This window comes from Arachis ipaensis, chromosome B7 (assembly GCF_059453495.1).
Source record: "Arachis ipaensis isolate K30076 ecotype BB chromosome B7, ASM5945349v1, whole genome shotgun sequence".
Classification (NCBI taxonomy): domain Eukaryota; kingdom Viridiplantae; phylum Streptophyta; class Magnoliopsida; order Fabales; family Fabaceae; genus Arachis; species Arachis ipaensis.
Genome location: NC_142442.1, coordinates 109,977,818 through 109,994,843, shown reverse-complemented (window position 1 = coordinate 109,994,843; position 17,026 = coordinate 109,977,818).

Below are 17,026 nucleotides of genomic sequence, written 5' to 3'. Positions count from 1 at the left end.
GCTATGGTCATCTTGTAGATCTCAGTCAGGTTGATTCAAATGGTTATGAGGTTTTGATAATTAAAAGATAAAAAAAACATGAAATAAAATAAAGTTACTTATGTAGTTCACTGGTGGGAAGTTCAGATAAGCGTATGGAGATGCTTTGTTGCTTCTGAACCTCTGCTTTCCTACTGCCTTCTTCCAACCATGCGTGCTCCCTTCCATGGCAAGCTGTAGGATCCTCTCAGTGAAAATGGTCCTCTACGGTTTCTGCACGGCTAATCAACTGTCAGATTTCTCGTCTCGGATGAAAAATACCAGGCACAGCTACCGCATGGCTAATCATCTGTCAGTTCCCACTAGCGTCGGAATAGTATCCATTGATCCTTTTGCACACTGTCACTGCGCCCAACATTCGCAGGTTTGAAGCTTGTCACAGTCATCCCTTCCCAGATCCTACTCGGAATACCACAGACAAGGTTTAGACTTTTTGGATCCCAAGAATGCTGCCAATGATTTTAACCTATACCACGAAGATACTAATCTCACGAACTCGGTCCGTGTATTAGATACCCAAGAGAATATACTCCGGCTGTCATCCAATGACTACGTTGAACATCATGTAGACCGCTTTGTGGTTGTCAGGCACGCGGATCTTGGCTAAGAGAGTAACGAAGATTGGGTGATTGTCACGGGTCACCCCTTCATTCTGACTTAACTAAATTAAGTACGAGAGTATATCTTGGAGAAGAAGTAGGCGTGAATTGAAAGAAAAACAGTAGTATTTGTATTAATTCATGAAGAACAGCAGAGCCCCACACCTTAATCTATTAAGTGAAAAAGGTCTAGGCATGGCCGTGAGGCCAATGATAAACCCATATTTTATGATATATTTTGTGCTTAATCTGAGTGATTTATTCAATTTTTCACCCACTTATTCGTATTAATTGCATGGTTTTACTTTCCCTTCCTTATTATGTGATGTATGTGAAAAACATGTTTCCTGTGCTTAAAAATAATTATTTTGATTACCCTTTATTTCCATTCGATGCCGTGATTCGTGTGTTGAGTAGTTTCAGATCTTCTAAGGCAGGAATGACTTCAAGGATGGAAAGGAAACATACAAAAATAGAAGGAAAGCAAAAAACTGAGTTTTTGAAGAAACTGGCAGCCACGCGATCGCATGGGCGACGCGGCCGCATGCCAGCGCGAAAAGGCATTGACGCGGCCGAATGAATGACGCGACCGCGCGCCTCGAGCGAAACACATATGACGCGGTCGCCTGACTGACGCGACCGCGTGACAAGGAAAACTCTGAATGACGCGACCGCGTGACCCACGTGGACGCGTGACAGAGGCCACGCACCAGAAATTGCAAAAAACGCTCATAGCGAATTCTGAAGCCCTTTTTGGCCCAAATCCAAGTCCAGAAGGCATAGACCAGAGGTTATGAAGTGGGGGAATGCATCCATTCAGAGAGACTCTCCAATTAGTTAGTTTTCCATGATTTAGATTTAGTTTAGAGAGAGGTTCTCTCCTCTCTCTCCTCTCTTTAGGATTAGGATTTAAAGTTAGGATTTTATTCGCTTTCTGGATTATCTCTTTATCAGGTTCAATATTCCTTTTTATTATTTTCTCAATTTAATTATGAATTCTTCCATGTTACAGATTTCTCTTTGAATTAATGTTATTTGAGGTATTTCAGTTTATTATTGCTTTCTTTTATTTACATTATTGTTATTCCCATCTGAAGACATTTTTATTCCAGTAGATTTACTTTTCTCCTTTTGGTCTTGGTTAAGAAATCAGTAACTCAGGAGTTATCAAACTCAAACATGATTGATAATTGTTATCTTTGTTAATTAAATTGAACTTTAATAATCCGAATCTTTTCTTAGGAAATAAATAGGATCCGAAGATCAAACCAATTAATCGCTTGACCTTCCTTTGCCTTAGTAAAGGTTAACAAAGTGGAATTAAGATTCAATTTTCATCATCATTGATAAGGATAGCTAGGATAGGACCTCTAATTTCTCATACCTTGCCAAAAGTTTATTTATAGTCATCTCTTTATTTTACTTGCCATTTAAATTACTTGTTCTTCATTTACTTTAATTACTAATCAAACCATTCGCTCCTCATTCTCAAAACCCCAATTTACAACCTCCATAACCAATAATAAGAACATACTTTCCTGCAGTTCCTTGAAAAGATGACTCGAGGTTTGAATACTTCGGTTATCAATTTATTTAGGGGTTTGTTACTTGTGACAACCAAAACATTTGTAAGAAAGGTTGATTGCTTGGTTTAGTAACTATACTTGCAACGAGAGTTTACTATAACTTCTAAACCATCAATCTTCAGTTCTTCAAAATGGCGCCGTTGCCAGGGATCGAACCCGGGTCGTCCGCGTGACAGGCGGAAATACTCACCACTATTTTTTTGGTGAACCACTACAGACTCTTTCATTTTATTTTGCTATCTTTCTGTATTTTTCTCTTTATTTTTATTTTTATTTTTCCAATACTTATACATTGCTATTTTTATGTATTTATACTCTATTTTCTGCATTTCACATTTTCAGTTCATATTTTAGCCATTTAGTTTAGTAGCAATTCTAACTTATTAGTTATAGAACTTGTGGATTAATTAGTATAGTTTACCCTTTTTAGCATAAGATAGCTTAGTTTAAATTGAAAATATAAAAAGGAAGTAAACTAGAGACTTGAACATAATAGAAACAACCCACACCTTGTATATATAGCATTATATGTTAGTTAGTTAACAACATTTCATCAAGGAGGAACACTAGAACTTTAAAGCCACCTTAAGTTTTACATTGAGAATAATGGGAACTTTTAATTTTACTTGCATGACATACATAACTGATATATGATTTTTGAGTTAGAGAACACACAGCCTGTGAGTTTTGAGCTTAATTGTATGGTTACATTCAAACCATAATTTTTATTCCTGTGTGTTCCGCCCTTCTTATTTATTTTGATGTTCTTTACTTTGTTTTAATCTATATGTCCAATTATAGAATAGAAATACATACCAAGAGAGTGATTGAGGCCATTGTTTAATTTTAGCTCACTTATCCCAAATTAGCCTACCCTTTACATCACCCTTGTTAGCCCCCTTGAGCCTTTAAATCCCCTCTTATTCTATAAGCCACAATACTAGTCTTAAGCAGAAAAACAAAATAAAAATCTCAAGTTGGATCCTTGGTTAGCTTAAGATAGAAAGTGTGTAATTGTTTAAGTGTGGGAAACCTATTGGGAACATGGATGATAAAAACAAAAAGGTAGAAAAGTTGAAAAGAATAAAAATAAAAATTTTGGGAAGCATGCTCATGTAAAATCAATTAATTGAATTACCATGTGTAATAAAAAAATGTTATTTTTCAGTATTGGAATAAAGGGGATACAAAAGGATTCCCCAAATGCAAAATAAATGCACATGGGACAAAAGTTAAAGTATGAGCATGTAACATCAAAAGTGGGGAAAAGTGGGAAAATAGATAAAGAATTTTTTCTTTACAAAAGTATCTATGTTAGGTGAGATCTTAGACTAATCTGATGACAAGTCATCTAAGCCTAGTTTCACTAGCCTTTTTCTTTTGTTTTCAATTGATTTATGCACTTTCTTGAGCCATAAGCAATCCAATTGGGTAGATTTCCATGTTTCCTTTGATTTAATCAACCATGGATGAATTAATGCAATTTCATGAGATTCTATGCTATAATTGTCATATATTATGAAAGAATAACAAACTCATGATTTTGAGCAAAGCTTTGATGTGTTTGGTTGATTGATGATAGGTGAAAAGAGTTTTGAAGAAGGTTGAAGGAAGAAGGAATGGCTAGGAGCAAGAGAGAACAAAAAGCTTGAGCAAAAGTTTGCCTCAAACTTTAGCTCAAACTTTTGGAAGAATTGAAAAACACTCCAGAGGAAAAAAGCTTGAGCAAAAGTTTGACCTCAAACTTTAGCTCAAACTTTTGGGAGAAAAGCTTGAGCCAACGTTTGCCTCAAACTTTTTGGCAAACGTTGGCATCACAAAATCAATACCCTGGAGGAAAAAGCTTGCGCCAACGTTTGAGGTCAAACTTTTGCTCAAACGTTGGTGCCACACTTGCACACCCTGGAGGAAAAAGCTTGCGCCAACGTTTGAGGTCAAACTTTTGCTCAAACGTTGGCAACACACACATTTACAAGGGGCCAACATTTGAGCAAAAGTTTGACCTCAAACATTGGCTCAAACGTTGGTAGCAGCAAGTTTAAGCAATCTGGTATAAAAAGTTTGAGTAAAAGTTTGCCTCAAACTTTTACTCAAACTTTTACTCAAGCTTTTATGTTTTTCAACCCGGTTCACAATGGATCTTTCTCCAACTCCAAGAGCAATCAACCAAGGCCTTTATCAACCCAATTCCATCAAGAACAAAGGCCCAATTCAAGGCTTGAAGACCATTTGAAGAAAGTGTATAAATAGCTTAGGATTTAGGTTTTAGGGGGCTTCCTTTTAGAATTTTCGTAACACTTACAGTAGGGAATTCACTTTACATTTTTGAATTGTTGTTTTAGAATCTAGAGAATTGGGGAGGAGAATTGATCTCTCTTCTTCCTGGTTCTTGTTGAGCACTCTTTACTTTTCTTGCTTGGGATCTTAGGTGGAGAATTGAAGAACTTCTGTTTCAATCTCACCTTTGGATCTTGTTTAATTTTCTGCATAACCAAATTTCAATTTCTGTTCATTGCTTCTTCTTCTATTCTCTCTACAATTTACATTTCCCTTGCAATTGTTCTTGCTGGGTCTAGGAAGGCAGTGAGATCTAGACTTGGTTATCTAGTCTCTTGGGTCCTGAGATCTACAGCTTTAAATTTCAATTTCCCTGTTTCGTTGCTACACCAAGCTGATTTCCATTTTTGTCAAGATCCGGTTCAATTGAATCCGTCTTCTACATTCCTGTTTGTTGCAATTTATTGTTCCTTGTTTAATTTCTGCAAATCCACTTCCCAATTCCCTTTACCATTCAAGCCAGTTACATTTCTTGCACTTTAAGATTCTGCAATTTACATTTCTTGCAATCTAAGTTTCTGAAATTTACATTACTTGTTCTTTAAGATTCAGCTTATTTACTTTCTTTGCTCTTTAATTTTCTGCAATCTACCCTTCTCCCTTTTAATTTCATGCAATTTAGCTTCTGTCGAATACAAACCACTCAAATCAACTCTTGATTCGCTTGACTAAATCAACCACTAAACTAAAATTGCTCAATCCTTCAATTCCTGTGGGATCGACCTCACTCCCGTGAGTTTTATTACTTGATACGACCCGGTGCACTTGCCGGTTAGTTTTGTGTATTTGGAACTCGTTTTTCATTTTCCGAAAATACGCATCAAGTTTTTGGCGCCGTTGCCATGGATTGAAATAAATTGACAATGATTAAGTGAAGTGGAGATCTAGATCTAGCATTTTTATTTTCTGTTTCTCAAATTTTTGACTAACACACTAACTGTTTGAATTTTTGCTTAAGCTAACTTAACTTCATTCTGGCAACAGATCGAAGTGTTACTGGTGGTGTTTCTTTTGTTTTGTTTGTATGTCAGGTACAGGGAGAACCATTCCTGTTTTATCTGAAACTGACCAAAGAACTCTTAGAAGGTTAAGAAGAGCTGAAAGAGGGAAAAATATTGTTGGAGAGGAAGAATCTGAGGAAGAATATCACGAGATGGAAGGAGATCCATCTAATCCTGAAGGAGCAGCCAATAACAACAATAATCCCCCACAGAGAAGAGTTTTGGCTTCCTATACAAGTGCAGATCCTAGACATTGTGGGAGTAGTATTCTTACCCCAAATGTTAATGCAAATAACTTTGAACTAAAGCCACAACTCATCACCTTGGTTCAAAACAATTGTTCCTATGGAGGAGGATCACTTGAAGACCCTAACCAACACTTATCCACCTTCTTGAGGATTTGTGACACTGTCAAAACCAATGGTGTGCACCCTGACAGTTACAAGCTACTGTTATTTCCATTTTCTCTCAGAGACAAGGCCACTCAATGGTTGGAATCCTTCCCAAGAGGCAGCATCAACAATTGGGATGATCTAGTAACCAAGTTCCTTGCCAAGTTTTACCCACCTCAAAGGGTTATTAGATTGAAGACTGAGGTGCAAACATTCACACAAATGGATGCTGAACCCTTGTATGAGGCATGGGAACGATACAAAGCGCTAATCAGGAAGTGTCCACCAGGAATGTTCAGTGAGTGGGACAGATTACAGAATTTCTATGAGGGCTTGACACTAAAATCTCAAGAGGCTTTGGATTATTCAGCAGGAGGTTCTTTACAATTGATGAAAACAGCAGAGGAAGCCCAAAATCTCATTGATATGGTGGCCAACAACCAATATTTCTTTGCTCACCCAAGGCAACGCCAACCGTCACAGAGGAAGGGAGTGATTGAGTTGGAAGGAGTGGACTCAATTCTAGCTCAGAACAAAATGATGCAGCAGCAAATTCAACAACGATTTGAGCAGATGGCCAAGAGGATTGATAGCCTCCAAGTTGCAGCAGTTAACACAAGCCAACCATCATCCACATGGGGGCAGAATGAGGAGAACCAAGAAGAACAACAACAAGAGCAAGTGCAGTATATGCACAACCAAGGACCAAATGAAGTGTATGGTGATACATACAATCCATCCTGGAAGAACCACCCAAACCTCAGATGGGGAGATAATCACACCCAAAACCAACAACCATGGCAGAGGAACTCAAACCAAAACACTTCAAGAAATAACCAAAACCACAACCAGCAGCAAACTAACCAAAACCCCTACAGAAAACCTCAAAATAACTACCCCAACCCCAACCATTACCAATCTAATAACCAACCCACCAACCAAAATGCCTACCATCCACCATCCACATCTCACAACCCACCACAAGCATCACCTGAATCTCAAAGACTCACCAACTTAGAAACCTTGATAGACAAAATGTGGAAACACCAAGAAATGACAACCAAGAACCATGAAGCCTCCATGAAGAGCCTAGAGAGGCAAATTGGGCAAATCTCCAAATAGATTTCTGTTGAGAGACCTTCAAGCTCACTGCTGAGTGACCCAATCCCAAATCCTAAGGAAGAATGCAAGGCAATATAATTAAGGAGTGGGAGAACATTGATGAGCAACAATGACACTACAAAGAAGCAAGTAGAGAGCAGCACAAGACTAATAGAAGATGAAAAGCAAACAAAGGCAGATGAAGCCAAGGATCAAGTTGTGATGCCAAACAAGAGCACTGAGAAACCCAAAGAAAAGAACAACCAGCCACACAATTCAAAAGAAGTGATTCAGGGACAGCAGCAAGCAGGAAAAAGCATCATACCTCCACTGCCATATCCCCAGAGATTCAGCAAAGAGACTAAGGACCAACATTTTCATAAGTTCCTTGAGACTTTTAAAAAGCTGGAAATCAATATTCCCTTTGCTGAAGCACTTGAGCAAATGCCTCTGTATGCCAAGTTTTTGAAGGAGCTTATCAACAAGAAAAGAAGTTGGGACGAAAAAGAGACCATACTGCTTACTGAGGAATGCATGGCTTTGATTCAAAAAGGGCTCCCTCCCAAGCTTGAAGACCCTGGGAGCTTTTTGCTGCCTTGCACCGTTGGGGAATTAACTATCACTAAGGCAATGTGCGATCTAGGAGCAAGTATTAACTTAATTCCCTCCTCTTTGGTAAAAAAACTGCATATAGAGGAAGTTAAACCGGTACAGATGTCTCTAGAGCTGGTAGATAAGTCAATGGTATACCCCAGGGGTGTAATTGAAAACCTTCTAGTCAAGGTGGACAAATTCATATACCCTGCAGATTTTGTGGTTCTAGATTCAGATGAGGATGAAAGTGACTCCATCATACTTGGGAGACCGTTCTTGGCCACTGCCAGGGCTATCATAGACGTAGAACAAGGAGAATTAACTCTCAGAATACATGATAAGAGTGTCACTCTGAAAGTAGTACCAGAAGCGCAGTTCAGTGATGAGAAGAAAGACTATATGGAACTCGACAAGAAAGAATCACAGTTAAAGAAAGAAAGCAACAAGGTGATTCACAGCAACATCCCAAGGCAAAAGAGTGTGCAGAATGATGAAAAAGTTCAAGAGGATATTGGAGTATTAGCCACTGAGAAGAGAGATCTCCAAAGCGAGCCTACGGCCAAAAGGGAAAGGTTAACAAAAGGAAGCAAGAAACACAGAAACAAAACAAAAAGGGGTTGGAAGAACAGGAAGATTCCAACAGAAGGGCTTTCCAAAGGTGACAAAGTGCAATTGATATATCAACAACTGGGAGCAAGCCAACAGACTGATGACTATTACACTGTCAGCAATATACTCTCATTAGAGCATGCTGAAATTGAACACCAAGGAACAAAGAGGAAGATCACAGTCAGGGGAGACAAGTTGAGGCACTACAATCATCAACCACCATAAAAGAAAGCCCTAATGTCAAGCTAGTGACATTAAAAGAGCGCTTGTTGGGAGGCAACCCAACCTGAGGTAGTTTTCTTTTCATAGCCTTTTCAATGAAAATTTTGAATATTTGGTATGCATTGCAAGGAGCTAAGTTTGGTGTCACACACCAAAATAATTTAAAGGAGAATGAAGGATCATAAGTTTGGTGTTCCACCAAAACATCATTTAAAAACACATTCTCACTTTGTGCACAATACTAGCTCCAAGCAATCAAACAGATTATTCAGTTACTTAATTGCTCTCTAGTGTTAACTTTATAACCTTTAGCAAGAACATAAGATTTTACATATAGTTAACCTGTTGCATCAGATGAAGTAGCAAGGAAATAAGTTTGGTGTTCCCACACCAAATTAAATCCAAAAGCCGCACTCAATTCATGCATACTAACTAGTCACCTAAGGGCTTAAGAAACAAGCAACTTTTGAGAATTATGCAGGGAACTAACCACAAATTGAAGACATTATGCACCATGACTCAAAAATGGGACCAACAGAAAGAAGGACACAAGAACTGCAAACCAATAGGTTGTATCTGTACTTAACTTCAGCTGTTGAGATATGCTATGATTTATGTCTTGCTAAAGTGTTCATCTAGTACAAGTAGAATCACTCTCTTAAAATAAGTGAGCTAGTCTAAGTGTGTGCTTGTGTGTTTACTTTCACTTAACAAAAAGCATGCTTTGTCCCCTGCAATTTTCAATTCAATAAAAGAAATGTTTGAATGTGAAGTGAGATAGTTCTCTGTTAGATAGAAGTACAATAAAAGTAAGTGGTGGTATGTATGTGTGATTGTATGATAGCTCACTTTTAGTGAATAAGAGAACTAGGATGTCTCCTTTTAAGCAGAAAGTAGTTCACCGTCTATGAATCTCAATCAAATAAAAGTCCTTGGTTAAAAAGAAAAACAAACAGAGAAAAGAAAAAGCCAAAAATGGGAAATAGAATAAAAGAAAAAAAAGAAACAAAGCTAGACACCAATAGCTTGAACCTTAGAATATATGCCTGTGGTGTCTTTGTACTGGGATCTGCTTGGATTATTAAGTTCTTTGGAGTGCATCAACACTTGGTGACTTGGGTTAACTAACCTGGGATCATCAGCTGAAAGTCCACTATCAAGAGCAACCTAACTACAAGGCATTTAGTAACCCAAAGAGGTGTTGGGCATCAATGTTTTAAGAAGGAATGTGAGCCAAGTGTCTATAGTGAATAACGTGTCAAGTATAAAGAAAGAAAAGAACTTGTTACACATGACACTGAACTAAAGCTTTTAGAGAAAAAAATAATAGTCAAGGACAAAGGAATAATGAGAGGTCATAGCAGTGTGTTGCTTGATGCTTGAAGGGGGTTTTCTAGGCCTAAAAGTCAATAAGAAGTGAGTGCTTACATATCCACAGAAAACCCCATGAACTACCAATAATACTCTGCTAGCATGAACATCCTCTTCCATTTCATTCTTTCTTCTCAATAATTCTTTTCTTCCTTGGGGACAAGCAAGCTTTAAGTTTGGTGTTGTGATGACAAGTCATCTTAGCCTAGTTTCACTAGCCTTTTTCTTTTGTTTTCAATTGATTTATGCACTTTCTTGAGCCATAAGCAATCCAATTGGGTAGATTTCCATGTTTCCTTTGATTTAATCAACCATGGATGAATTAATGCAATTTCATGAGATTCTATGCTATAATTGTCATATATTATGAAAGAATAACAAACTCATGATTTTGAGCAAAGCTTTGATGTGTTTGGTTGATTGATGATAGGTGAAAAGAGTTTTGAAGAAGGTTGAAGGAAGAAGGAATGGCTAGGAGCAAGAGAGAACAAAAAGCTTGAGCAAAAGTTTGCCTCAAACTTTAGCTCAAACTTTTGGAAGAATTGAAAAACACTCCAGAGGAAAAAAGCTTGAGCAAAAGTTTGACCTCAAACTTTAGCTCAAACTTTTGGGAGAAAAGCTTGAGCCAACGTTTGCCTCAAACTTTTTGGCAAACGTTGGCATCACAAAATCAATACCCTGGAGGAAAAAGCTTGCGCCAACGTTTGAGGTCAAACTTTTGCTCAAACGTTGGCGCCACACTTGCACACCCTGGAGGAAAAAGCTTGCGCCAACGTTTGAGGTCAAACTTTTGCTCAAACGTTGGCAACACACACATTTACAAAGGGCCAACGTTTGAGCAAAAGTTTGACCTCAAACATTGGCTCAAACGTTGGTAGCAGCAAGTTTAAGCAATCTGGTATAAAAAGTTTGAGTAAAAGTTTGCCTCAAACTTTTACTCAAACTTTTACTCAAGCTTTTATGTTTTTCAACCCGGTTCACAATGGATCTTTCTCCAACTCCAAGAGCAATCAACCAAGGCCTTTATCAACCCAATTCCATCAAGAACAAAGGCCCAATTCAAGGCTTGAAGACCATTTGAAGAAAGTGTATAAATAGCTTAGGATTTAAGTTTTAGGGGGCTTCCTTTTAGAATTTTCGTAACACTTACAGTAGGGAACTCACTTTACATTTTCGAATTGTTGTTTTAGAATTCTAGAGAATTGGGGAGGAGAATTGATCTCTCTTCTTCCTGGTTCTTGTTGAGCACTCTTTACTTTTCTTGCTTGGGATCTTAGGTGGAGAATTGAAGAACTTCTGTTTCAATCTCACCTTTGGATCTTGTTTAATTTTCTGCATAATCAAATTTCAATTTCTGTTCATTGCTTCTTCTTCTATTCTCTCTGCAATTTACATTTCCCTTGCAATTGTTCTTGCTGGGTCTAGGAAGGCAGTGAGATCTAGACTTGGTTATCTAGTCTCTTTGGTCCTGAGATCTACAGCTTTAAATTTCAATTTCCCTGTTTCGTTGCTACACCAAGCTGATTTCCATTTTTGTCAAGATCCGGTTCAATTGAATCCATCTTCTACATTCCTGTTTGTTGTAATTTATTGTTCCTTGTTTAATTTCTGCAAATCCACTTCCCAATTCCCTTTACCATTCAAGCCATTTACATTTCTTGCACTTTAAGATTCTGCAATTTACATTTCTTGCAATCTAAGTTTCTGAAATTTACATTACTTATTCTTTAAGATTCAGCTTATTTACTTTCTTTGCTCTTTAATTTTCTGCAATCTACCCTTCTCCCTTTTAATTTCATGCAATTTAGCTTCTGTCGAATACAAACCACTCAAATCAACTCTTGATTCGCTTGACTAAATCAACCACTAAACTAAAATTGCTCAATCCTTCAATCCCTATGGGATCGACCTCACTCCCGTGAGTTTTATTACTTGATACGACCCGGTACACTTGCCGGTTAGTTTTGTGTATTTGGAACTCGTTTTTCGTTTTCCGAAAATACGCATCATAATCAAGGATTCGCTTAATTAGCTCACTTAGCCTTATACATATACCTTTACCTTTACCTTGGCCCCATTACAACCTTAATTAAAGACCTCATGACTTTTGTATGCCTATATTCTATAATTGTTGATTGGTTAGATGAAGAACAAAGTTATAGAAAGGAAGGATAAAAAGAAGAATAGAGTGATTAACCCAATAAACACTGAGTGACTAGAGAGTAAACACAAAATCCAGTGAGGGTTCAATAGCTCATTAACATATATCTCTGCTTAAATTATAAATTGTCTTGCAAGTTTATAAAATGTTTTTCTCCCATCTCAATTGTAAAGGCACTTTATCACTATCTAAGGCTTGGCTATATATATGATTCCTTGAGAATGTGAATTAATTCAACTACATGTAAGCTTTATATACAAGTGAATAAAAATTTAGAATTGCATGATTCATTTAGGTAGTTGCATTTAGATTAGATTGCATTGCATGACATTCCACCACTTTAACCTAATATTACTCTTGGATTTAGCATGAGGACATGCTATTGTTTAAGTGTGAGGAGGTTGATAAACCCATATTTTATGATATATTTTGTGCTTAATCTGAGTGATTTATTCAATTCTTCACCCACTTATTCGTATTAATTGCATGGTTTTACTTTCCCTTCCTTATTATGTGATGTTTGTGAAAAACATGTTTCCTGTGCTTAAAAATAATTATTTTGATTACCCTTTATTTCCATTCGATACCGTGATTCGTGTGTTGAGTAGTTTCAGATCTTCTAAGGCAGGAATGACTTCAAGGATGGAAAAGAAACATACAAAAATGGAAGGAAAGCACAAAACAGAGTTTTTGAAGAAACTGGCAGCCACGCGATCGCATCGGCGACGCGGCCGCATGCCAGCGCGAAAAGGCATTGACGCGGCCGAATGAATGACGCGACCGCGCGCCTCGAGCGAAACACATATGACGCGGTCGCATGACTGACGCGACCGCGTGACAAGGAAAACTCCGAATGACGCGACCGCGTGACCCTCGCGGACGCGTGACAGAGGCCACGCACCAGAAATTGCAGAAAACGCTCAAAGTGAATTTTGAAGCCCTTTTTGGCCCAAATCCAAGTCCAGAAGGCATAGACCAGAGGTTATGAAGTGGGGGAATGCATCCATTCAGAGAGACTCTCCAATTAGTTAGTTTTCCATGATTTAGATTTAGTTTAGAGAGAGGTTCTCTCCTCTCTCTCCTCTCTTTAGGATTAGGATTTAGATTTAGGATTTTATTCGCTTTCCGGATTATCTCTTTATCAGGTTCAATATTCCTTTTTATTATTTTCTCAATTTAATTATGAATTCTTCCATGTTACAGATTTCTCTTTGAATTAATGTTATTTGAGGTATTTCAGTTTATTATTGCTTTCTTTTATTTACATTATTGTTATTCCCATCTGAAGACATTTTTATTCCAGTAGATTTACTTTTCTCCTTTTGGTCTTGATTAAGAAATCAGTAACTCAGGAGTTATCAAACTCAAACATGATTGATAATTGTTATCTTTGTTAATTAAATTGAACTTCAATAATCCCAATCTTTTCTTAGGAAATAAATAGGATCCGAAGATCAAACAAATTAATCCCTTGACCTTCCTTTGCCTTAGTAAAGGTTAACAAAGTGGAATTAAGATTCAATTTTCATCATCATTGATAAGGATAGCTAGGATAGGACCTCTAATTTCTCATACCTTGCCAAAAGTTTATTTACAGTCATCTCTTTATTTTACTTGCCATTTAAATTACTTGTTTTTCATTTACTTTATTTGCTAAGCAAACCATTTGCTCTTCATTCTCAAAACCCCAATTTACAACCTCCATAACCAATAATAAGAACATACTTCCCTGCAGTTCCTTGAGAAGACGAGCCGAGGTTTGAATACTTCAGTTATCAATTTATTTAGGGGTTTGTTACTTGTGACAACCAAAACGTTTGTAAGAAAGGTTGATTGCTTGGTTTAGTAACTATACTTGCAACGAGAGTTTACTATAACTTCTAAACCATCAATCTTCAGTTCTTCAGCCAGCCTCAAAGGTCTAAGGACTAAATGTCCCGAGATGATAAAAGATGCGAATACAACAGTAAAAAGTGCTATTTATACTAAACTAGTAACTTAGGTTTACAGAAAATAAGTAACTAAGTGCAGATAGTGCAGAAATCCACTTCCAGGGCCCACTTGGTATGTGCTTGGGCTGAGTATTGAAGCTTTCACGTGAATAGGTTGTTCTTGGAGTTAAACACCAGCTTTGGTGCCAGTTTGGGCGTTTAACTCCAATTCTGGTGCCAGTTTGGGCGTTTTACACCAGGAAGTTTTAGGCTGGTTTTGAACGCCAGTTTGGACCATTATATCTCAGGAAAAGTATGGACTATTATATATTGCTGGAAAGCCCAGGATGTCTACTTTGCAACACAATTAAGAGCGCACCAATTGAGTTTCTGTAGCTCCAGAAAATCTACTTCGAGTGCAGGAGGGTCAGAATCCAACAACATCTGTAGTCCTTTTTCAGCTTCTGAATCAGATTTTTGCTCAGGTCCCTCAATTTCAGCCAGAAAATACCTGAAATTATAGAAAAACATACAAACTCATAGTTAAGTCTAGAAATGTGATTTTTTCATAAAAACTAATAAAAATATAATAAAAAATAACAAAAACATATTAAAAACTATGTAAAAATAATGCCAAAAAGGGTATAAATTATCCGCTCATCACAACACCAAACTTAAATTGTTGCTTGTCCCCAAGCAACTAAAAATAAAATAGGATAAAAAGAAGAGAAAATACAATAAATTCCAAACTTATCAATGAACTTAGTTCCAATCAGATGAGAGGGACTTGTAGTCTTTTTGCTTCTAAACAGTTTTCGCATTTCATTTTATTCTTTGAAGTTCAGAATGATTGGCATCCATAGGAACTCAGAATTCAGATAGTGTTATTGATTCTTCTAGTTCAGTATGTTGATTCTTGAACACAGCTACTTTATGAATCTTGGCCGTAACCCTAAGCATTTTGTTTTCCAGTATTACCACCGGATACATAAATGCCACAGACACATAACTGGGTGAACCTTTTCAGATTGTGACTCAGCTTTGCTAGAGTCCCCAGTTAGAGGTGCCCAGAGCTCTTAAGCACACTCTTTTTGCTTTGGACCACGACTTTAACCGCTCAGTCTCAAGCTTTTCACTTGACACCTTCATGCCACAAGCACATGGTTAGGGATAGCTTGATTTAGCCGCTTAGGCCAGGATTTTATTCCTTTGGGCGCTCCTATCCATTAATGCTCAAAGCCTTGGATCCTCTTTACCCTTGCCTTTTGGTTTAATATGTGACTGGATTTTTCTGCTTGCTTTTTCTTTTTCTATCTTTTTCTTCTCTTTTTTTTTGCAAGCTTTTATGTTCACTGGTTTTTCTTGCTTCAAGAATCAATTTTATGATTTTTTAGATTACCAATAACATTTCTCCTTTTTTCATTATTATTTCAAGAGCCAACAATTTTAACATTCATAAACAACAAATTCAAAAATATGCACTGTTCAAGCATTCATTCAGAAAACAAAAAGTATTACCACCATATCAAAATAATTAAGCTAATTTCAAGATAAAATTCGAAATCCATGTACCTCTTGTTCTTTTGCAATTAAAAACATTTTTCATTTAAGAAAGGTGAATGATTCATAGGACATTCATAGCTTTGAGACATAGACACTAGACACTAATGATCATTTAATAAAGACACAAACATAGACAAAACAATAAGCATAGAATTCAAAAAACAGAAAAATAAGAACAAGAAAATTAAAGAACGGGTCCACCTTAGTGATGGCGGCTAGTTCTTCCTCTTGAAGATCTTATGGAGTGTTTGAACTCCTCTATGTCTCTTCCTTGCCTTTGTTGCTCCTCCCTCATGGCTCTTTGGTCCTCTCTGATTTCATTGAGGATAATGGAGTGCTCTTGGTGATCCATCCTTAGTTGCCCCATGTTAGAACTCAGTTCTCCTAAGGAGGTGTTAATTTGCTCCCAATAGTTGTGTGGAGGAAAATGCATCCCTTGAAGTATCTCAGGGATATCTTGATGAGGAATTTCCTCATTATCTTGTTGAGGTCCACGAGTGGGATTTCTTGTTTGCTCCATCCTCTTCTTAGTGATGGGCTTGTCTCCTTCAATAAGGATGTCTCCCTCTATGACAATTCCAGTTGAATTGCATAGGTTACAGATGAGATGAGGGAAGCCTAACCTTGCCAAAGTAGAGGGCTTGTCTGCCACTTTGTAGAGTTCTAGAAGTATGATCTCATGAACTTCTACTTCCTCTCCAATCATGATACTATGGATCATGATAGCCCAGTCCATTGTAACTTCAGACCAGTTGCTAGTAGGAATGATAGAGCGTTGGATGAACTCCAACCATCCCCTAGCCACGGGTTTGAGGTCAAGCCTTCTTAGTTGGACCGGCTTGCCTCTTGAGTCTATCTTCCATTGAGCTCTTTCCATACAAATGTCCCTAAGGACTTGGTCAAACCTTTGATCAAAGTTGACCCTTCTAGTAAAAGGATGAGGATCTCCTCTCATCATTGGCAAGTTAAATGCCAGCCTCACATTTTCCGGACTGAAATCCAAGTAATTCCCCTGAACCATTGTGAGCCAATTCTTTGGGTTCGGGTTCATACTTTGATCATGGTTCTTAGTGATCCATGCATTGGCATAGAACTCTTGAACCATTAAGATTCCGACTTGTTGGATTGGGTTGGTGAGAGCTTTCCAACCTCTTCTTTGAATCTCATGTCGGATCTCCGGATATTCACCCTTTTTGAGCATGAAAGGGACTTCTGGAATCACTTTTTTCTTGGCCACAACATCATAGAAGTGGTCTTGATGGACCTTTGAGATGAATCTTTCCATCTCCCATGACTCAGAGGTGGAAGTAATTGCCTTCCCTTTCCTATTTCTAGAGGTTTCTCCAGTCTTTAGTGCCATTAATGGTTATGGAAAAATAGAAAAGCAGAGCTTTTTCCACACCAAACTTAAAAGGTTAGCTCGTCCTCGAGCAAAAGAAGAAAGAAAGGAGTAGAAGAAGAAGAAATGAAGGAGATAGAGGGTAGTAGTGGTTTCGGCCAAGGGGGTAGTAGTGTGTATG